General features: G+C 41.9%; 1 long non-coding RNA gene across 2 annotated transcripts in view; it reads right to left on the reverse strand.

Moving 5' to 3' along the window:
- The window catches only part of LOC141957733 (uncharacterized), a 51,828-nt gene that overhangs the window by 1,409 nt on the left and 36,205 nt on the right, over window positions 1-14,214 (reverse strand). Inside the window, exon 4 of one of the 2 annotated variants that reach the window (XR_012633161.1) lies at window positions 10,907-11,264. The exons of the other annotated variant lie outside the window; for it this stretch is intronic. This is a non-coding gene — a long non-coding RNA (uncharacterized LOC141957733). Of the gene's footprint in view, window positions 1-10,906; window positions 11,265-14,214 lie in introns of those variants that run through there. 2 annotated transcript variants of the gene reach the window in all.

Here is a 14,214-nt window from a genome sequence, read left to right on the forward strand (position 1 = left end):
AAGAAATCTGCGGACCTTTAAGTTGTGTATTTGCCTGTGGAAGGATTTCCAACGAGATAAGACTTCTTACAAGTGATTTAACCAACAAGTCTGAGCCCTGCAAAGAGTTAAACTCTGTGGGCGTAAGCTGCTCATGAAAATGGGATCATGTAAATGTACACAGACTGCCTGGGAGCTTTGAAGGATCCTGGATGCTGGATGCTTTGCAGGACCAAACTGCCTCCTCAAGGAAGTAAGAACCTCTCCTGTACTTTCTCATACCCTGAACTTGCTCACCCGCTTTGATGAGCATCCCTCAAGTAGCATAAGTGAGCACAAGACAAGAAGCATGATATTATCTGCAGGAGAGGTGCCTTGAGAGTGCCCTCTCCGTTCCTCTCACATGACTGTACATCTTATCTGGCCTCAAGGGGGACATCTCTTTCCTCACACATGGGCTGCCTAGCACATCCATCAGGCAGCTGACTTCATTATATGGCAAGGCAAACAGGGATCAAAGAACCCATGTTGCTGAAAGGAGTGATCATTGCTGGGCTGTGTAGAGCCTACCCTGCACGATGTTGCTGGCAGCGTGCTCCTTGGAGGATGGGAGAGAGGGTGACTGCAAGTCACAAATCAGAGCAGCAGCCCTATTCAGTCCCCTGGCAATGTAAACCACCCTTTCCAGGTGGCTGCTGGTTCACTCTGGGTAATGCCATGCTGCCTGCGGTGGCGGAGGCTCTTTCTATATGTGTCATCTCAGAATGACCCTGCAGATTTTATCAGTCTTTTATAGCAGATTTTTCTCAGAAAGCATCTCAGTTGGGTGAGATGTCCACTCATCCCAGTCCCCCTATCATTCTGGTGAGTTTGGAGGAACACCACTGATTTCACCAGCCCAGAGGTTTTTCAGTGTATCAGTCATGCAGCAATAGCATACGGCTGTGAAATCCACATACACCTCTGCAGAGGTCCATGTTTCTTCCATGTATAGATAAGAAGAATCTTTTAATAATTTTTGCAGAAATTTTACTCCCCTATCTTTCTAAAATCTTACAGACTTGGCCTGCAGTTTTTCCTCCTGGGCCTCTGCTAACCATTACATTATTCTCTGTATACATCCAGCTGGATGCTTTGCAGCGATATGCTTTCCAGTGGCTTCCAAATAATGTGCACTAAGGCTGTTAATTTAATTTTACTTCACCCTGAGTCTGCTTCATTATAAGCACAAGGACGTCTTTCACCTGGCTGAAAGTGAAGTGCTTGTGAGTGCTGTCCTTAGCCCTGAACTGGCAATGGATTATGGATTGCTTGTTCTGGTGCTGACTCTTTAAGCAAGTCAGAAAGTTGGCTGGCTATTACTATACAGTAAAAATTTATTATTTGAACTAACCACTTTTTGCTGAGTAATTATTTTTCTCCACAAACATTTATATAAAAGTCTATACATGCACAGGGGTCAACTTTCTAAACAAAGTACAGCTTTTCCTTCCCCATCTCCTTATTTTTCTTCTCTCAAGCATGTATGTGCTGTTTCTGTGACCAAACAGATTTTGTGAGCTGCTTCTGTATGAAGCTGTGATCATAGCTGGTTTTTAGCCTGTGATCAGTGAACATCTGAAGAGTCATGAAACGTGGTTAAGGGATGCAAATTCATATGTGCTTTACAACAACCTGCATATGTGAAATTCCTGGAACAGTTTGCACTTCCACTGGAAAATTTTTGGTGGTCCACATTATAAATTAATAAAGCCCGTGTCTTATACATGGAAAGTAGGTTTGAAAAAAAGTTGCAAAACGAAGTTGTCAACATAGGAAAGTGCAGAACTGAGTCCAACCACATAGCTAATAAGGAAGATACCGTTCTGATAATAAAGGATGTGATTGTATAACAACATTATCAGGTACTGCAAAGTGTGTGTGCAGCAGGGTACATCGGGGAAAATTTGAAGCATTTACCAACTCTGGCTGTGTAACGTGGAAGTGTGTGCACATGTAATGTAATGTAACGTAATGTAATGTAATGTAATGTAACGAATGTAATGTAATGTAACAAAGGTCTTTCTGATGTTGTACAACATATTTTGGATCGACTTTCCATTGCCCGAAAACTCTAGACTCAAGGGGCTCTCTGTCTTGATATCTGTCTTTTTTATCCCCATTTAATGTGGTAGAGCTCTGGTCAAGGCAGCCAAATTCTACAGGTGCCCTTGCAAAGGATGAAAGCAAAGGGTGCTGCTGTTCATACCACCCTGCTCAGGCACTGCTATGCAGAACTATTGCCTTTGCCCAGGCTTCTAATCCCTTCAAATAAGCTCATGTTGTTTACACAGATTTTTTTACTATGAGGTCTACAAGGAGAGAGTATATTTGACATCAGTTTTCCCTCTCTGAACAGCAGAGTTGGAGAGCTCTGAATGGTTTACAGGCTAATTAAAAACAGACCACACGTTTTGGTTGGGGTTTTTTTCCATCTTTTTGCTGCATTCCAGTTTGTTTAGCTGCTCGGCAGGGTTTTGACAGGGGCATTGTTAAGGAGACAAAGATCCTCTGGCTTGGGTGACATTAGTGTGCTAAGAGATGCCTCCTTTTCACCTGACAACCTAACCAAATTGGATCAGGTATCAGAAAGACTGACAAAACATTGAAGGACATGAAATATTTAGCAAATGGCTGACCTGCACATCCTACCTGGCTCTGGCTACAGTAACAACTTTGCAGGGGAGCTGATGCAGAACTGCCCTTCTATTTCCACCTGACAAACTCAAACAGCTGATAAATTACCAGAACTAATTGTTGCCTTGACAGGCCTTTGATCCCTGGAAGAGTCAATTTATAAATGATGAGCTCCTTTTACATGCCACCACTGATGGAGCTGTTGAAACAGTTATAAAATCAATAATCCCTGCAGTCTGGGGATCCTTTACTTTTCTCCCATTTATTCAGGACAACAGTTCAAAGTGTCTGCAAATGCTCATTTCCATCTCTTCCCAGCACCCTGCCCAGAAAAAGTCAGGCATTGCTCTAGGAGTGAGGCTTGGTAAAGAGAGAGGGAGCGAGAGCATCTGAAAAGCAGGACAGTCCAGATGAACACTGAGTAGGAAGCCAGTCTCCAGATCTTACTTTCAGCCACTTAGCATAGTCTCTCCAGGAAGAGAAAATTGTCGAAAACGAGGGCAAAAAGGGCAAAAAGAGAAAATTTTGGATGATAAGCAGCATCATGGGGAATGGCAGCAGCTTCAGGGTGCCAGTGGAACAGAAATCCCATTTATGGCTCCCAGTGTCCAGACTCTACAGGGAGTCCAGCCGGCCTGTTCCCAGGGACACTCTACCTCTCCCAGAGGCAGAGCTCCTGACAGTCTGCTGGCACACATCTCCTTCACCCATGGCCATCTGGTTACAGCTCAGCAGAGCGTCGAGAGCTGGGATACAAAATTCTTCTATGGCCTCATCTGGAGACGGCTTTAAGTGGCCAGAGTCCACCCTACCCAGCACTGACGGTACTTTCTGGTTTTGTTGAATGTGAGCCTGGCTTCTCCAATCTGACGGAACAAGCCGATATTTAGACTAGTATAGTCCCTATGGGTGTGATCTCATGTGCAGAATTTGGTCCTAGATCTGTATTGCAAGAGCATATTATGACCACCACATGATGGAGAACCCAATGAAACCTTGTTCTTGAGCTGTTTGAGCAAGTTGCTAGCTCTTTTATAACAGACCCCTTTACAGAGCAGTCAAGATACTCCAGAGGTCATGTTTCTCTTACACAGTCATTTGATGGCTTCCTTTTTATCTTTTTTTTTTTTTTTTTTTTTTTTTTGGTGGAAAAATTATACCTAAGTATAGAAAGCTACTTAAATTAAAAGGAGATCTAGGGAAGCTGTGTCCTCAGCTCTCACAAGTCAGCATAGCATCAGTGATTGGAGCTTGATGGACCTCTAGCAAGAGGCAGCATGAGAGCAGAAATGGTCCTCCCATTCAACAGGCCTTCCCTGAGCAAGAGGCTCCCCTGAGGCCTGCAGGTGTGAGAGGGACAATGGCCACCAGCAGCGGTGGCCATGCAGAGAGAGGGGCCATGTTTCATTTCAACAGGAAGGAAAATCTAACTGAATTCTGGTGGGCCCCTTCACAGCAATGCCTGTCACTTTTAAACAGGAGACAGAAAAGGTGACACTCACTGCTCAGTACCTAGGATTATGAGGACTTGACTTCCAGCAGCCCAGCTCCCAGGAGTGTCAGCATCACCACCAGGGTCACCTGGGACACCATTTTCCTTGGGCCTTTAGAAGCAAAGGACCACTTAGAAGAAGAGTGCAATAAATGCGCTTGGATTTGAAGAAAAGTCCTTGTCCAGTTTTTGCTGGTGTTTGCTCATTTTCCAGCTGTGATAACAAAACAGGAGCAGTCCAGCAGGGCCTGGCTTACTCCTGGGAACACAGTTTGCAGGCTTGGACCCAGCATCATTACCACTCACCAATTTCTGAAAACAGCCTAGAAGCCATGAGTGTACCTCATATCTGGAAACCTTATTTACACGCAATCCTGTCTTTCAGTACAATCACTTTTTCTGTGCCTGATTATTCTGATGAGAGAGCGCTCATTAGAAAAATGAACCACAACCCAAGTTCATGCATGAGGCTGGAACAACAGGAGGTGCTGAATGATGCTTCACTTCCCAGTCTCCTCTAAAGCTGGTACACAAATGGGAGGTTTTGTAATGCAGTTCAAAGTGGTTACTCCAAAGCTGTTCGGAGCCTGACCAACAAGGCTTGTCCTCACCACAGGCAGAAGAGGTGCTCTCTGAGAGTGAAATCCCCTCTAGTTTCCTCCAGACTGAGGAACACTTGGACTGAATCACAGCATTCATTACAGAAAGAAATAACTGAGCTGTTATTAACTGTTACTAACTGAGTGAAGGAAATGGCACATGCACATGGCTTACACAGTGAGATCCTGCTCTTGCTCAACCTAGTTCTTCACTGTCTTATCAACCTTGGAAGTTCTCCAGACCTTCAGCGTGGGTAGTGCACACTTGATCCACAGGGATCTTTTTCTTCAGGCCACAGGAAGGCCTTAGGGCTGGGAAATAAACATGTAAAAGTTCCTTAGTTTATGTTGAATGGAGTTAGATGCAATGTGCAGTCTTCCACTGGAGGGAGAACTGAAACTTTTTGTAAAGTGAAAAGGAGTTTGGAGATAACTTTGCAGCACCAGCTTCTGTATAAACTGACAGGAAACTTGTGTACGTTGACAGACCCAAGGGAAAAGAGGAATCTACCACAAAAACACAGCTTCCAAAACTAGGTCTGGAGGACAGCCTTAATCATGGTGCACTCTAAAGAGCAACATCTTGAAGAGGCAACAAGACAGAGGTAGGAACAATGCAAGAGCGAAATGAGACTGAAAAGACTTTGTCTGTACAACCTCTTGTTGCAAGTTACTTTCTGACCCTAAAGAGTCGCATGCAACTCCCAACAAGAAATTGCCTTCCAAAACAGGAAGGGCAACAAGAATGCACCGACATGAGCAGAGCAGAGTGATCGGCTCGGAGTTCTCAGCATACTACTAATTTAGTGGCTTAGTGGCAATTCAATACTGACCAATTTATTCTCATGATGCTACTCACCCTGAAGTACCAGTATGCTTCCCAGCTGAGTAAACAGTTTAGAAGCAGACACTTTTTCAGATTAGTTAGCATCCACTAAGCAAGCAATGAGAGTGGAGCAAATAAAAGGTACAGCTGGCCTACTTTTAGGAGAAATGGTTAAGTGCAAAGGGTCTAGGGGATCTTCTCCAAGGAGATGAGATTGCTGCCAGGACATTATGCCATGTGTAGAAGTTGAAAGAGGTGAATATGGGCCAGGAGGACAAGTTGATATGAAAAGGCCAGAAATAGGACAGTGGGGGTAAATGCGCAGGAAGGATCTGCTGGCACTGTGGAGAGAAAGTGGGTAAGAACTGCCTAGTTTAATCCTACCCAATTCACATAGCTCACTGATGCACCTGAATGGAGAGGAGTTTTCCTCTGGAGGCATCTGGCTTTATCCCTTGACCTTGTGAAGGAGCCTATTGAGGTATGGCAGTCACAGACATGAAGGGTGCATCCTCCTTATCTTCATGATATAACAACTATGCAATAAACTGAAGGTGTGGTGAAGAAAATAGCATAAATAAAGCTCTTGGCAGGAGAAATTAATCTTCTTAAACTGGGTTTCTAGGATAGGCTTAATTACCATGAATTAACTCTAGGACATCCTGAAGAGACAAGACAGAGGGAAGAAAGAAGCAAGAGAAAAGTTAGGCTGAAGAGAATTTGATTCCCAGGAAATGTGAATGAGGCTAGCTCCTGCAGCCTGGCCTACCTCACATAGCTGGGCTGACTCAAGAGGAAGAGAGGACTAGTTCTGATTATCATACTGAAAAGAAAAAAAAGAAGAAAATTTCTTTGTGCTCTTTTCTGACTTAGCTATTTGGAGAGCCTGTCATACCAGGAGATGTTATTTATACTGTATACTTCCAGGATAATCTTTCACTGGGAAATGTTCCACCCTGAAAAAAAGGGAAGGGTAAAATAATTAAAGGACGCAGTTCAAAAATAGAAGTGGTAATTTCATTAGAAAGGATGTAGAAACAGCACTGAAACTGTTGCTCTCAATAGCATCAGGGTACATGCCAGGATCTCAGTGAAGATCAGTTCTCACAGTACTCAGTCCCAGTTTGAAGAAAACTTGTGAATACTTGCCATGTGTGACTACAATCAGGAAGTCAGATCATTTAGACAGCACTGGCAGTCCTTGACAGAACTAGTTTAAGCCCTGTTTCTCAATGTGAGTTTGGCTAGTGAGAAAGTCAAAGTCGGGATGGGTCAGCTGAAATTTCCAGAGTGGTAGCAAACATGAGGACTGAGCAGGTCCAGGCCCACTACACTTTGCCCTGAAATATCTAGGTGACCTCAGCGAACAGTTACGCTAGCTTTGAGCCAGGTGGGTACTTAAGTGAAACCTGATGAAGCGACTTTCAGTGCTGAAGCTAGAGAACAAAGTTGTGAGATGGGCCACCTTGATTTTAATCGATTTCTCATTAATGTTTGACAGCAGAGGGTACTGCCAGCTGCTGCAGAAAGCTATTGTAATGGCAAAAAAGTGTTCTTCTCAGGTCTCTAATATTCGCAGCCAATCACATGAGATGTGTGTCTACTGTTACTTTGGATAAGCATAAATGTTGGTTTTCTCTTCCCTGGATGAGATGATCAAAATACAGATAACTTCTAAATTGATGTTGACCTTTTACTGCAGATGAAAACAAGGGAGAGGACAATAGTCTTGCACTCTTATGAACAAGTACACATAAAATTTTGTTGACTTGTCTCCTAATACAGAGACCTCTATACAGATGGAGCAAACTTAGCTTATCTCCTATTTATTTAATGAGCAGTTTACCTGGTAGAGATGCTGCCTTCAAGTTCACAGAGACTTGTGTTTTGTAGCATTGCAATGACACAAAGAGCTCTGCGGAGGTACAGGGAACTGAGTTATTCATAATTGGTGGCTGTTGTTGAAAAAGTTGAGGCAATGCCCATAGACTTGAATGAAGAATAACGGTAAGGGTGGCATCTGCTAGAAGTGAGTTTTCTGGTCAGGTATCATCTTCTAGCACCTCCCAAGTTAGTGGTGGCACTAACACTAAAAGCAACAGAAGGTGGTTAGAGGATTAAAAACCATGGTCAGTATTCATGTCTAACCAACCCGATTTCCAAATGTTTATGTCTATGGGAAAGAGCAGAAGAGAAAGGTAGACACGGAGGGCATGAGAGTTATGCATTGAGATACCAGAGGAGTTATGAGAAGTCCAAGGTACAAGGGATATATGCTGGCTGTAAATAATGGGACTAAAGCATCACATTACACAGAAAATATATTGGTCTGGAAGTCTTGCAGGAAGCAGGTTTCTTTTGAGGTTCAGAGTAATGCCTTCAGCCTGTGCCTGTGCAAAACGTATCAAAGATGACTTTTCATAAGGGCTTCAAGAATTCATTGAACTGGGGTGCAAAGTCATGGAGAGAGTTAGACAGACCCAGCCCCACTGTTTAGAGCTCCCCATGAAGTGCACAATTGCTAACCATTTATGGTACTCCTTTCCAGCTGCTCATATAAATCCTTCCATACTTGTCTGAGTAGTGCCAGCATTTCTTCAATACTGATACTTCTTTGTTTCCCAGTTTATTGATTTATCTTTCAAGAACTTAATTTTGCTAACACATTCACAACAGTTTGCCATTCGGTTCCAGATACTAACTAGTGAAAGGAATAGTCAGTTAAATTGAAAGGGAGACTTGAGTCTTCAGCCTTCACCCTCAAATGCTTACGGTGACACCTTAGATATATATATAACCACTCTTCTGGTAGTGTTTCAGTTAAAAAGTCTGATTCAGATTAACTTTTTGGGAAATTTGGTTTCAAGTTCTCATTCTTCTCTAGGGTTTCACTGGGTTGTGTCACAACAGATATATTTCATTATGTAATTTTGCATTCAGACATAGATGAAAACTGATGTACGAAGCTGAATGAACTGAAATGCTTCTGCATTCATCTCCAACACATGATTCTATTATAGGAAAAAGAGAACTGGTGAGAAATGGATGCTATCATAAAAGAAAGATTTCAATGCCACAGTTCTTAATTTGGAACAAAGTAGTGCTGACATAAGACATAAAAATATTTTCCATTGAGAATCAGGTGCCTTGGCCAAGTCTGGAAAGATCTGAATACTTTTTATCTTTATATTTGAAAATGAAAAAATGTTATCAGAACTTGACATAAAAATAGAGGCATTTTATTTAATGTGTCAGCACTTACTTCTTCTACAGCTTTGCAGCATTCTGAATGTGTTTTTTTTCTGACTTGCTAAGTAAGTTTCCAGGGCAAATGAGTTACAACTCAAGAACTTGATATTCAGAGTTGCTAAAATTTTGCCATTTTGTGGTATATGAATGCACTATTTCTTCTTCCTAGTAAGTAGTTATTTTTAAATTACATTTTATATGGTTTCTGCTATTCTTTAACAAAGAGCCTTGGAAAAAGCTTAGTAAACTCTGACACACCCGACAGAAATAACTTCAAAAGAATTTTGATGTATGTTTCCCTCCAAATAGAGGAGTACTCAGTCACACTGAGTTATTCGTAATATATGTTTTTTAGCAGATACTCACATATTTAGAAAATACAGAACTTTTTTCCAGTGGTTTATTTAACAGAACTGATGCATGATTTTCAAACAAAATACTTTTCATTAGGTACTGAATTTGGGGGAAATAAAAAAAGATGCCCCAAGGTTTGGTTTTCACAATATTTTTGGATTTTTTGATTACATGGAAGAAACAGGCCTTTTTCTTTCAGGAACTTCCCCTATGTCATTTGTTTCCTCTATATTCTTTTGCTACTGTTTTCCTGCTTTTTCAATAATTAAATTATTAAATGTGGGAACAGTGAAAGGAAAGAATAACAGTTGGGAACGAAGAAGAGAGAAAAGTTTCAGTCCTGGTTTGTTGTTAAAAATAGGCCAGTCTGTTACAATGATCATCTCCCTTGTTGCAATTACTGTCGTAACAACAACAAGCTTTTAGAGAACTGATAGGAAAAAGTCACTCTGTTGCTACTGTGCCTCAAGGACTCTACTCCTATTTTAGGTCATCTTGATAATTTTGCTCAAGTGACCAGAGAGACCTGGGAAGTTTGATTTGGGGAATAGCTATGCAAAATTCATCTTTCTGAAGGTCTCCGTTTTCTGAGAAAATGAAACAAACTAAGGGTTAGGTTTTGCCTCCTCCTTTTTTTTTTTTCAGCTGGCTGTGTCTTTCTCTTGCAGTCTTTGGGAGGGTACCATCTCTCCCCTACTGCAGTCTTCATCCTGTGCTTGTCCATCTGTTTGGGATAGAGGAGGCAACACATGACTGATTCCACCTTGAGAAACACTCTTGCCCACAGGCCCTCAGGGATGCTCACAGCTGGCAGGACCTGCAGGCAGCCAACCACACCAGCAATGGGAACTGCTGAGGTCACTCTTCAGGGACATCAGAGGGCTGGGAAGTGTGTAGAGGAATAAATCAACAGAGCTCAGAAAACTGGAGAAGTGAGGCAGGGATGCAACATACCCACCTGCAGATTGAGTTGCAGCACTGATAGGAACCAGAGATGATACACTTAGTAAAATGAGGGCATGGAGCATCTATCACTCTTTCTCCAGCTTGCCTGGAATATGTCATTTCCTAGTCAGCCTGCCATTTCACAGCTGTGACTTTTTCATCATGTTCTTTTCAAAAGAAAACAGGTCTGGTCCCTAAAGAAGACTTACCACAGTCCAGCCCCAAGTGCCCACCTCTAGCTGGTCTCTCTCTCTTCCAGCTGTCCATCTCTTGGTTTTAATGAACTGAAGCCATAACAAAGTTTGAACAACACAAGGGCAATTCAGTACTGGATTTCTTTCAACAGCACTAATTCCTTTGGCCTTTACAGGAGCATTGAACCAGAAACACACCTCAAATGGGTAGAGGGTAAAACAACCCAAACAAACAAGTAGGGGAAACAAACTGGAAGGTTAAAGAAAAGATAACCCGTGCCTGTCCTTGGGAAAGTAGAGTGTTTTCTTCCAGCTCAATTCACCCTGTGGCCAGGCAGGTCAGGACTGCTGGTACTGGGTAGCTCACCTATGAAAACAAATATTCCCCTGTTGGATAAAGTGCCACACTGTTGATATTCAATGCCTTTTCAGCTTTTAAGGCTCTCCAGACCAAGTAAAAATCAGTCAGGCTAATTAGGATGTGCAAGTCTTTTGTCCTGATTGTGTTTTGTCTACCAATGTACATGTAAGAAAGCAGGACTTCCAGAAGGGTGCAAGAACATGCAAGAGAGAGCAAAGAGGAAATGAGTTTGTGAATGCACAACAGACAGATGAGTGTGTGTATATGAGAGACAAAGAGACCAAGGAGCCTTTGCTTATCATTGGAGATATATTAGAATATTTCTTTTTTTTTTTGAAGAATGACCAGAATGACACATAAGAAAGTAACAGGGATAACGGGGCATTTCATTTATATAACTCCTTCCACAGAACTATATAATCACATTGCCTGTGCATGACTACGTCTGGAAATGATGAAGAGAGATAACAGATAAGAGCACAAATCACCAGCTTCTGCAAAGTGATATGCAGGGCTGTAGATTTCCTTCCAGGCTGGAAGTCAGTTATCCCAAGAGACACTGCATGTGCAGCCAGAGTTGTTGTCTTACCTGGAGGAAAAAAGTCACCAAACAGTACAGTTAGAGATTTATCAGCAAAAGTGCACTGTCTCCCTATGTGCAGCAGCTCCTGACTCTCATCAAATCCAAAACTGAGCAGAAGAGGGGAGGTAAAAGCTGCCATTGCTTCAGACACCAGTTGGAAAATACAGTGACCCACAGCTGATTGCTGGCCCTCCTAGGTGTTGTCCAAAATCTGGACATCTTTGGCAGTCCTTGTGGCAGATTATCTGCTATGGCAGGGAGTTAGCTTTGGACTAGCCATAATTTTTGGACAAGAAGTGACTCAATGTTAAGAGATGCCTCTATAATCTGTAGGAAATCAAGTGTGAGATATTGTCCTTGCCTGACATCATCAATTCTCTCCGATTAAGAGCTATTGGGTTAACAGTTTAATTCTTTCTCAGTTCAGTTTGGACCTGACACAGTATCATGAAAGGAAATTATTTCTAATGCCACTGCTGGGTTTCTATTGTACTCTTTCTTGCCAAAAGAGGACGATTTCAGATACAGATATTATTTTATGTGGATCAGCAGTTTTTTGGAAGACACCACATCTCTTCACCAGCAATAAAAATCTGTGAGCTTGTCTATGGACTTTTTAGGTGAGTCAGTGAATCTAGAGAGCTTGAGAGTCAGTCTACGTACTAAACTGAAGAAAATATAAAACAAAATCGGTTTATTATAGTGCAAGTCTATAGCTGAAGAAGGGCTCTAAGTTCACAGGCAGGGTTATTCCCTCATGCCACTTACTGCGTTTCTGAAAGGCATACACTGACCAAGGAAAAAGAAAACCTCTAAAAGTAGGAAGGAAGCTCTTATTCCAGAATGAAATACACTATTTTCATGCACCTGAAATTAATAAAAGAAGTCAAACTGAGTGCAGAGAATCACTGAGGCAAAATAGAATCCGTATAGCTGCTGAGAGAAACAACTCAAGATGTCAGTTAAAATGGCTTAATTTCTAGCAGTGTGTTTTTACACTGATAAAATCCTTAAAAAGGTGTGTGTGCTGGACTTGTGACCCCTGTGACATTCTAGTCTTACACATTGCATGCTGACATAAGCCTGCTCAAGCAGGGTGAAAAATAAAGCTTTTCATACCCAGCCTTGGGTTTCTACACAGTTGGCGCAGACGTATGATACCACAAAATAGTAAGGACCATAGCAGGGGAGACTCAGACCTGTTTCTCTTCACTGTTTCTCTGGGATGTGTTTGATGGGCATGTCCCAGATGAGTTTGGACTGAAACACCAGGGCTGGTTGAAGGCCCAGCTGTTTCCTTGCCTCTTGCTGGCTGAAGTGAGGCTGATGAAATTACTTGGCTGTGCCAATCAGTTGAGCTGCAAGCCTGCTTACCGTCAGGACAGCCAAACACAGATATGAGATCTGCCTGGAAGACAACTCATAACAACTTCCTTCTGTCAGAAGCCTCAAACCTGAAAATCTTCTTGCTAGGGGAAGTGAGGAGGAGTAGCTTTTGGTTTTATTTCCCTTCCTATGCAACAGTGACTTGATTCTCCATAACGAGATAATTATACTTTGTTGAAATGCGGCCCTTAAGTGGAAGCCAGGGCTGTCAAGATGTACAGAGCATGTACCTAACCACAAACACATGCATAAATATATTTGCATGTATTTATACATACTTACGTGCATATATATGTGTATATATGTATATTTTGAGTTAACATAGCACTTAGGGATATGATGTAGTTGAGAATGGTCAGTGTTAGGTTAATGGTTGGACTAGATGATCTTCAAGGTCTTTTCCAACCTAAACGATTCTGTGATTCTGTGTGTAAAACTGTATGCATTGGACCGGGCCATCCGTTTACTGAAGGAAAAAGTTCTGTGTCTCAGAATGTTACTTGCAGTTATTCTTTAGACTACATCTGGGCCAGGATTCAGGCACTTTCCCAGCTGTAGCATGAATTTACTAGTGACCAGGGGGTTTATAAAATAGCTAAGACAGAGTAGATGAAGTGCAGAAGACAGAAATAAACCTGAGATCCATAGTATTAGCTTCATTTTTAGAAGGAAAATTAAGGCTTCTTCATCAGAAACATATTTTGCCATTCCTGTCCATCAGTCCAAATGCAACAATGAGGTTATTGAAAATTTGCCCTGTTTTAGGGGTCTGCTGTTTGCCAAGGATTCAGCCATGTCTCCCTGCTTTGTACACAATAGCAGTGGGGATTCACATGGGGACACTTAAATAAACTAACATCAGACTTGTTTAGCTTCTGCAACCAGACAGTATCATGGCCACAGCTTTTTACTAGGAACACCAGTACTAATACAATTGTTTCCCCTCTTGAAGGCCCTGTTCCACTGTCTGTATGGATTCAGTCTTTAGCAGAAGTCATGGTGAAATCAATGGATGCTTTCCTGGAGCAAGAAATGTAGTAACAAAAGAAAGGGGCCTATTGATGCTTAGTTATCCAGTTATTTCTGCTCTGTAGAAAACCTGGAATAATTTAAGCATCAGCTAAGCACATACCTGGCCCACACTGTACAAGGCCACTTGTGCCCTGCACCACCTATAAGAATTCTTATATCTTCCTGTATCCAAACAGAGTTTATCCTAGTAGAAAATAAGTACACAAAAAAAAAAAAAAAAAAAAAAAAGAGGCAGAGAAGGAGTAGAAAAGAATTGGAACAAGGTGCTAACTGGGAGTACAGAGATTTGCATAGTTTATGCCCTTCTGGGGCCTCCTAGCTTCTTTCTTAATTTAGTATTTTTTTCCCCTGTATTGTTGCTAAAAACTAAAAGTTGCATGCTAAAAGCTCAGCCAGGGCCCTATTAATGGCATTGAGCAATTTTGGTTCTGCTTAAACTTCAAATTCTTCACCAGAGGAATTTTGTTCATTTTCAGAAATGACAAAATGTCATTCCTGATCAAGGATACAAGTTTCAACAAATGTTGGCAGGAGTGTA

The sequence above is a fragment of the Athene noctua genome, chromosome 2, assembly GCF_965140245.1.
Source record: "Athene noctua chromosome 2, bAthNoc1.hap1.1, whole genome shotgun sequence".
NCBI classification, from domain to species: Eukaryota; Metazoa; Chordata; class Aves; order Strigiformes; family Strigidae; genus Athene; species Athene noctua.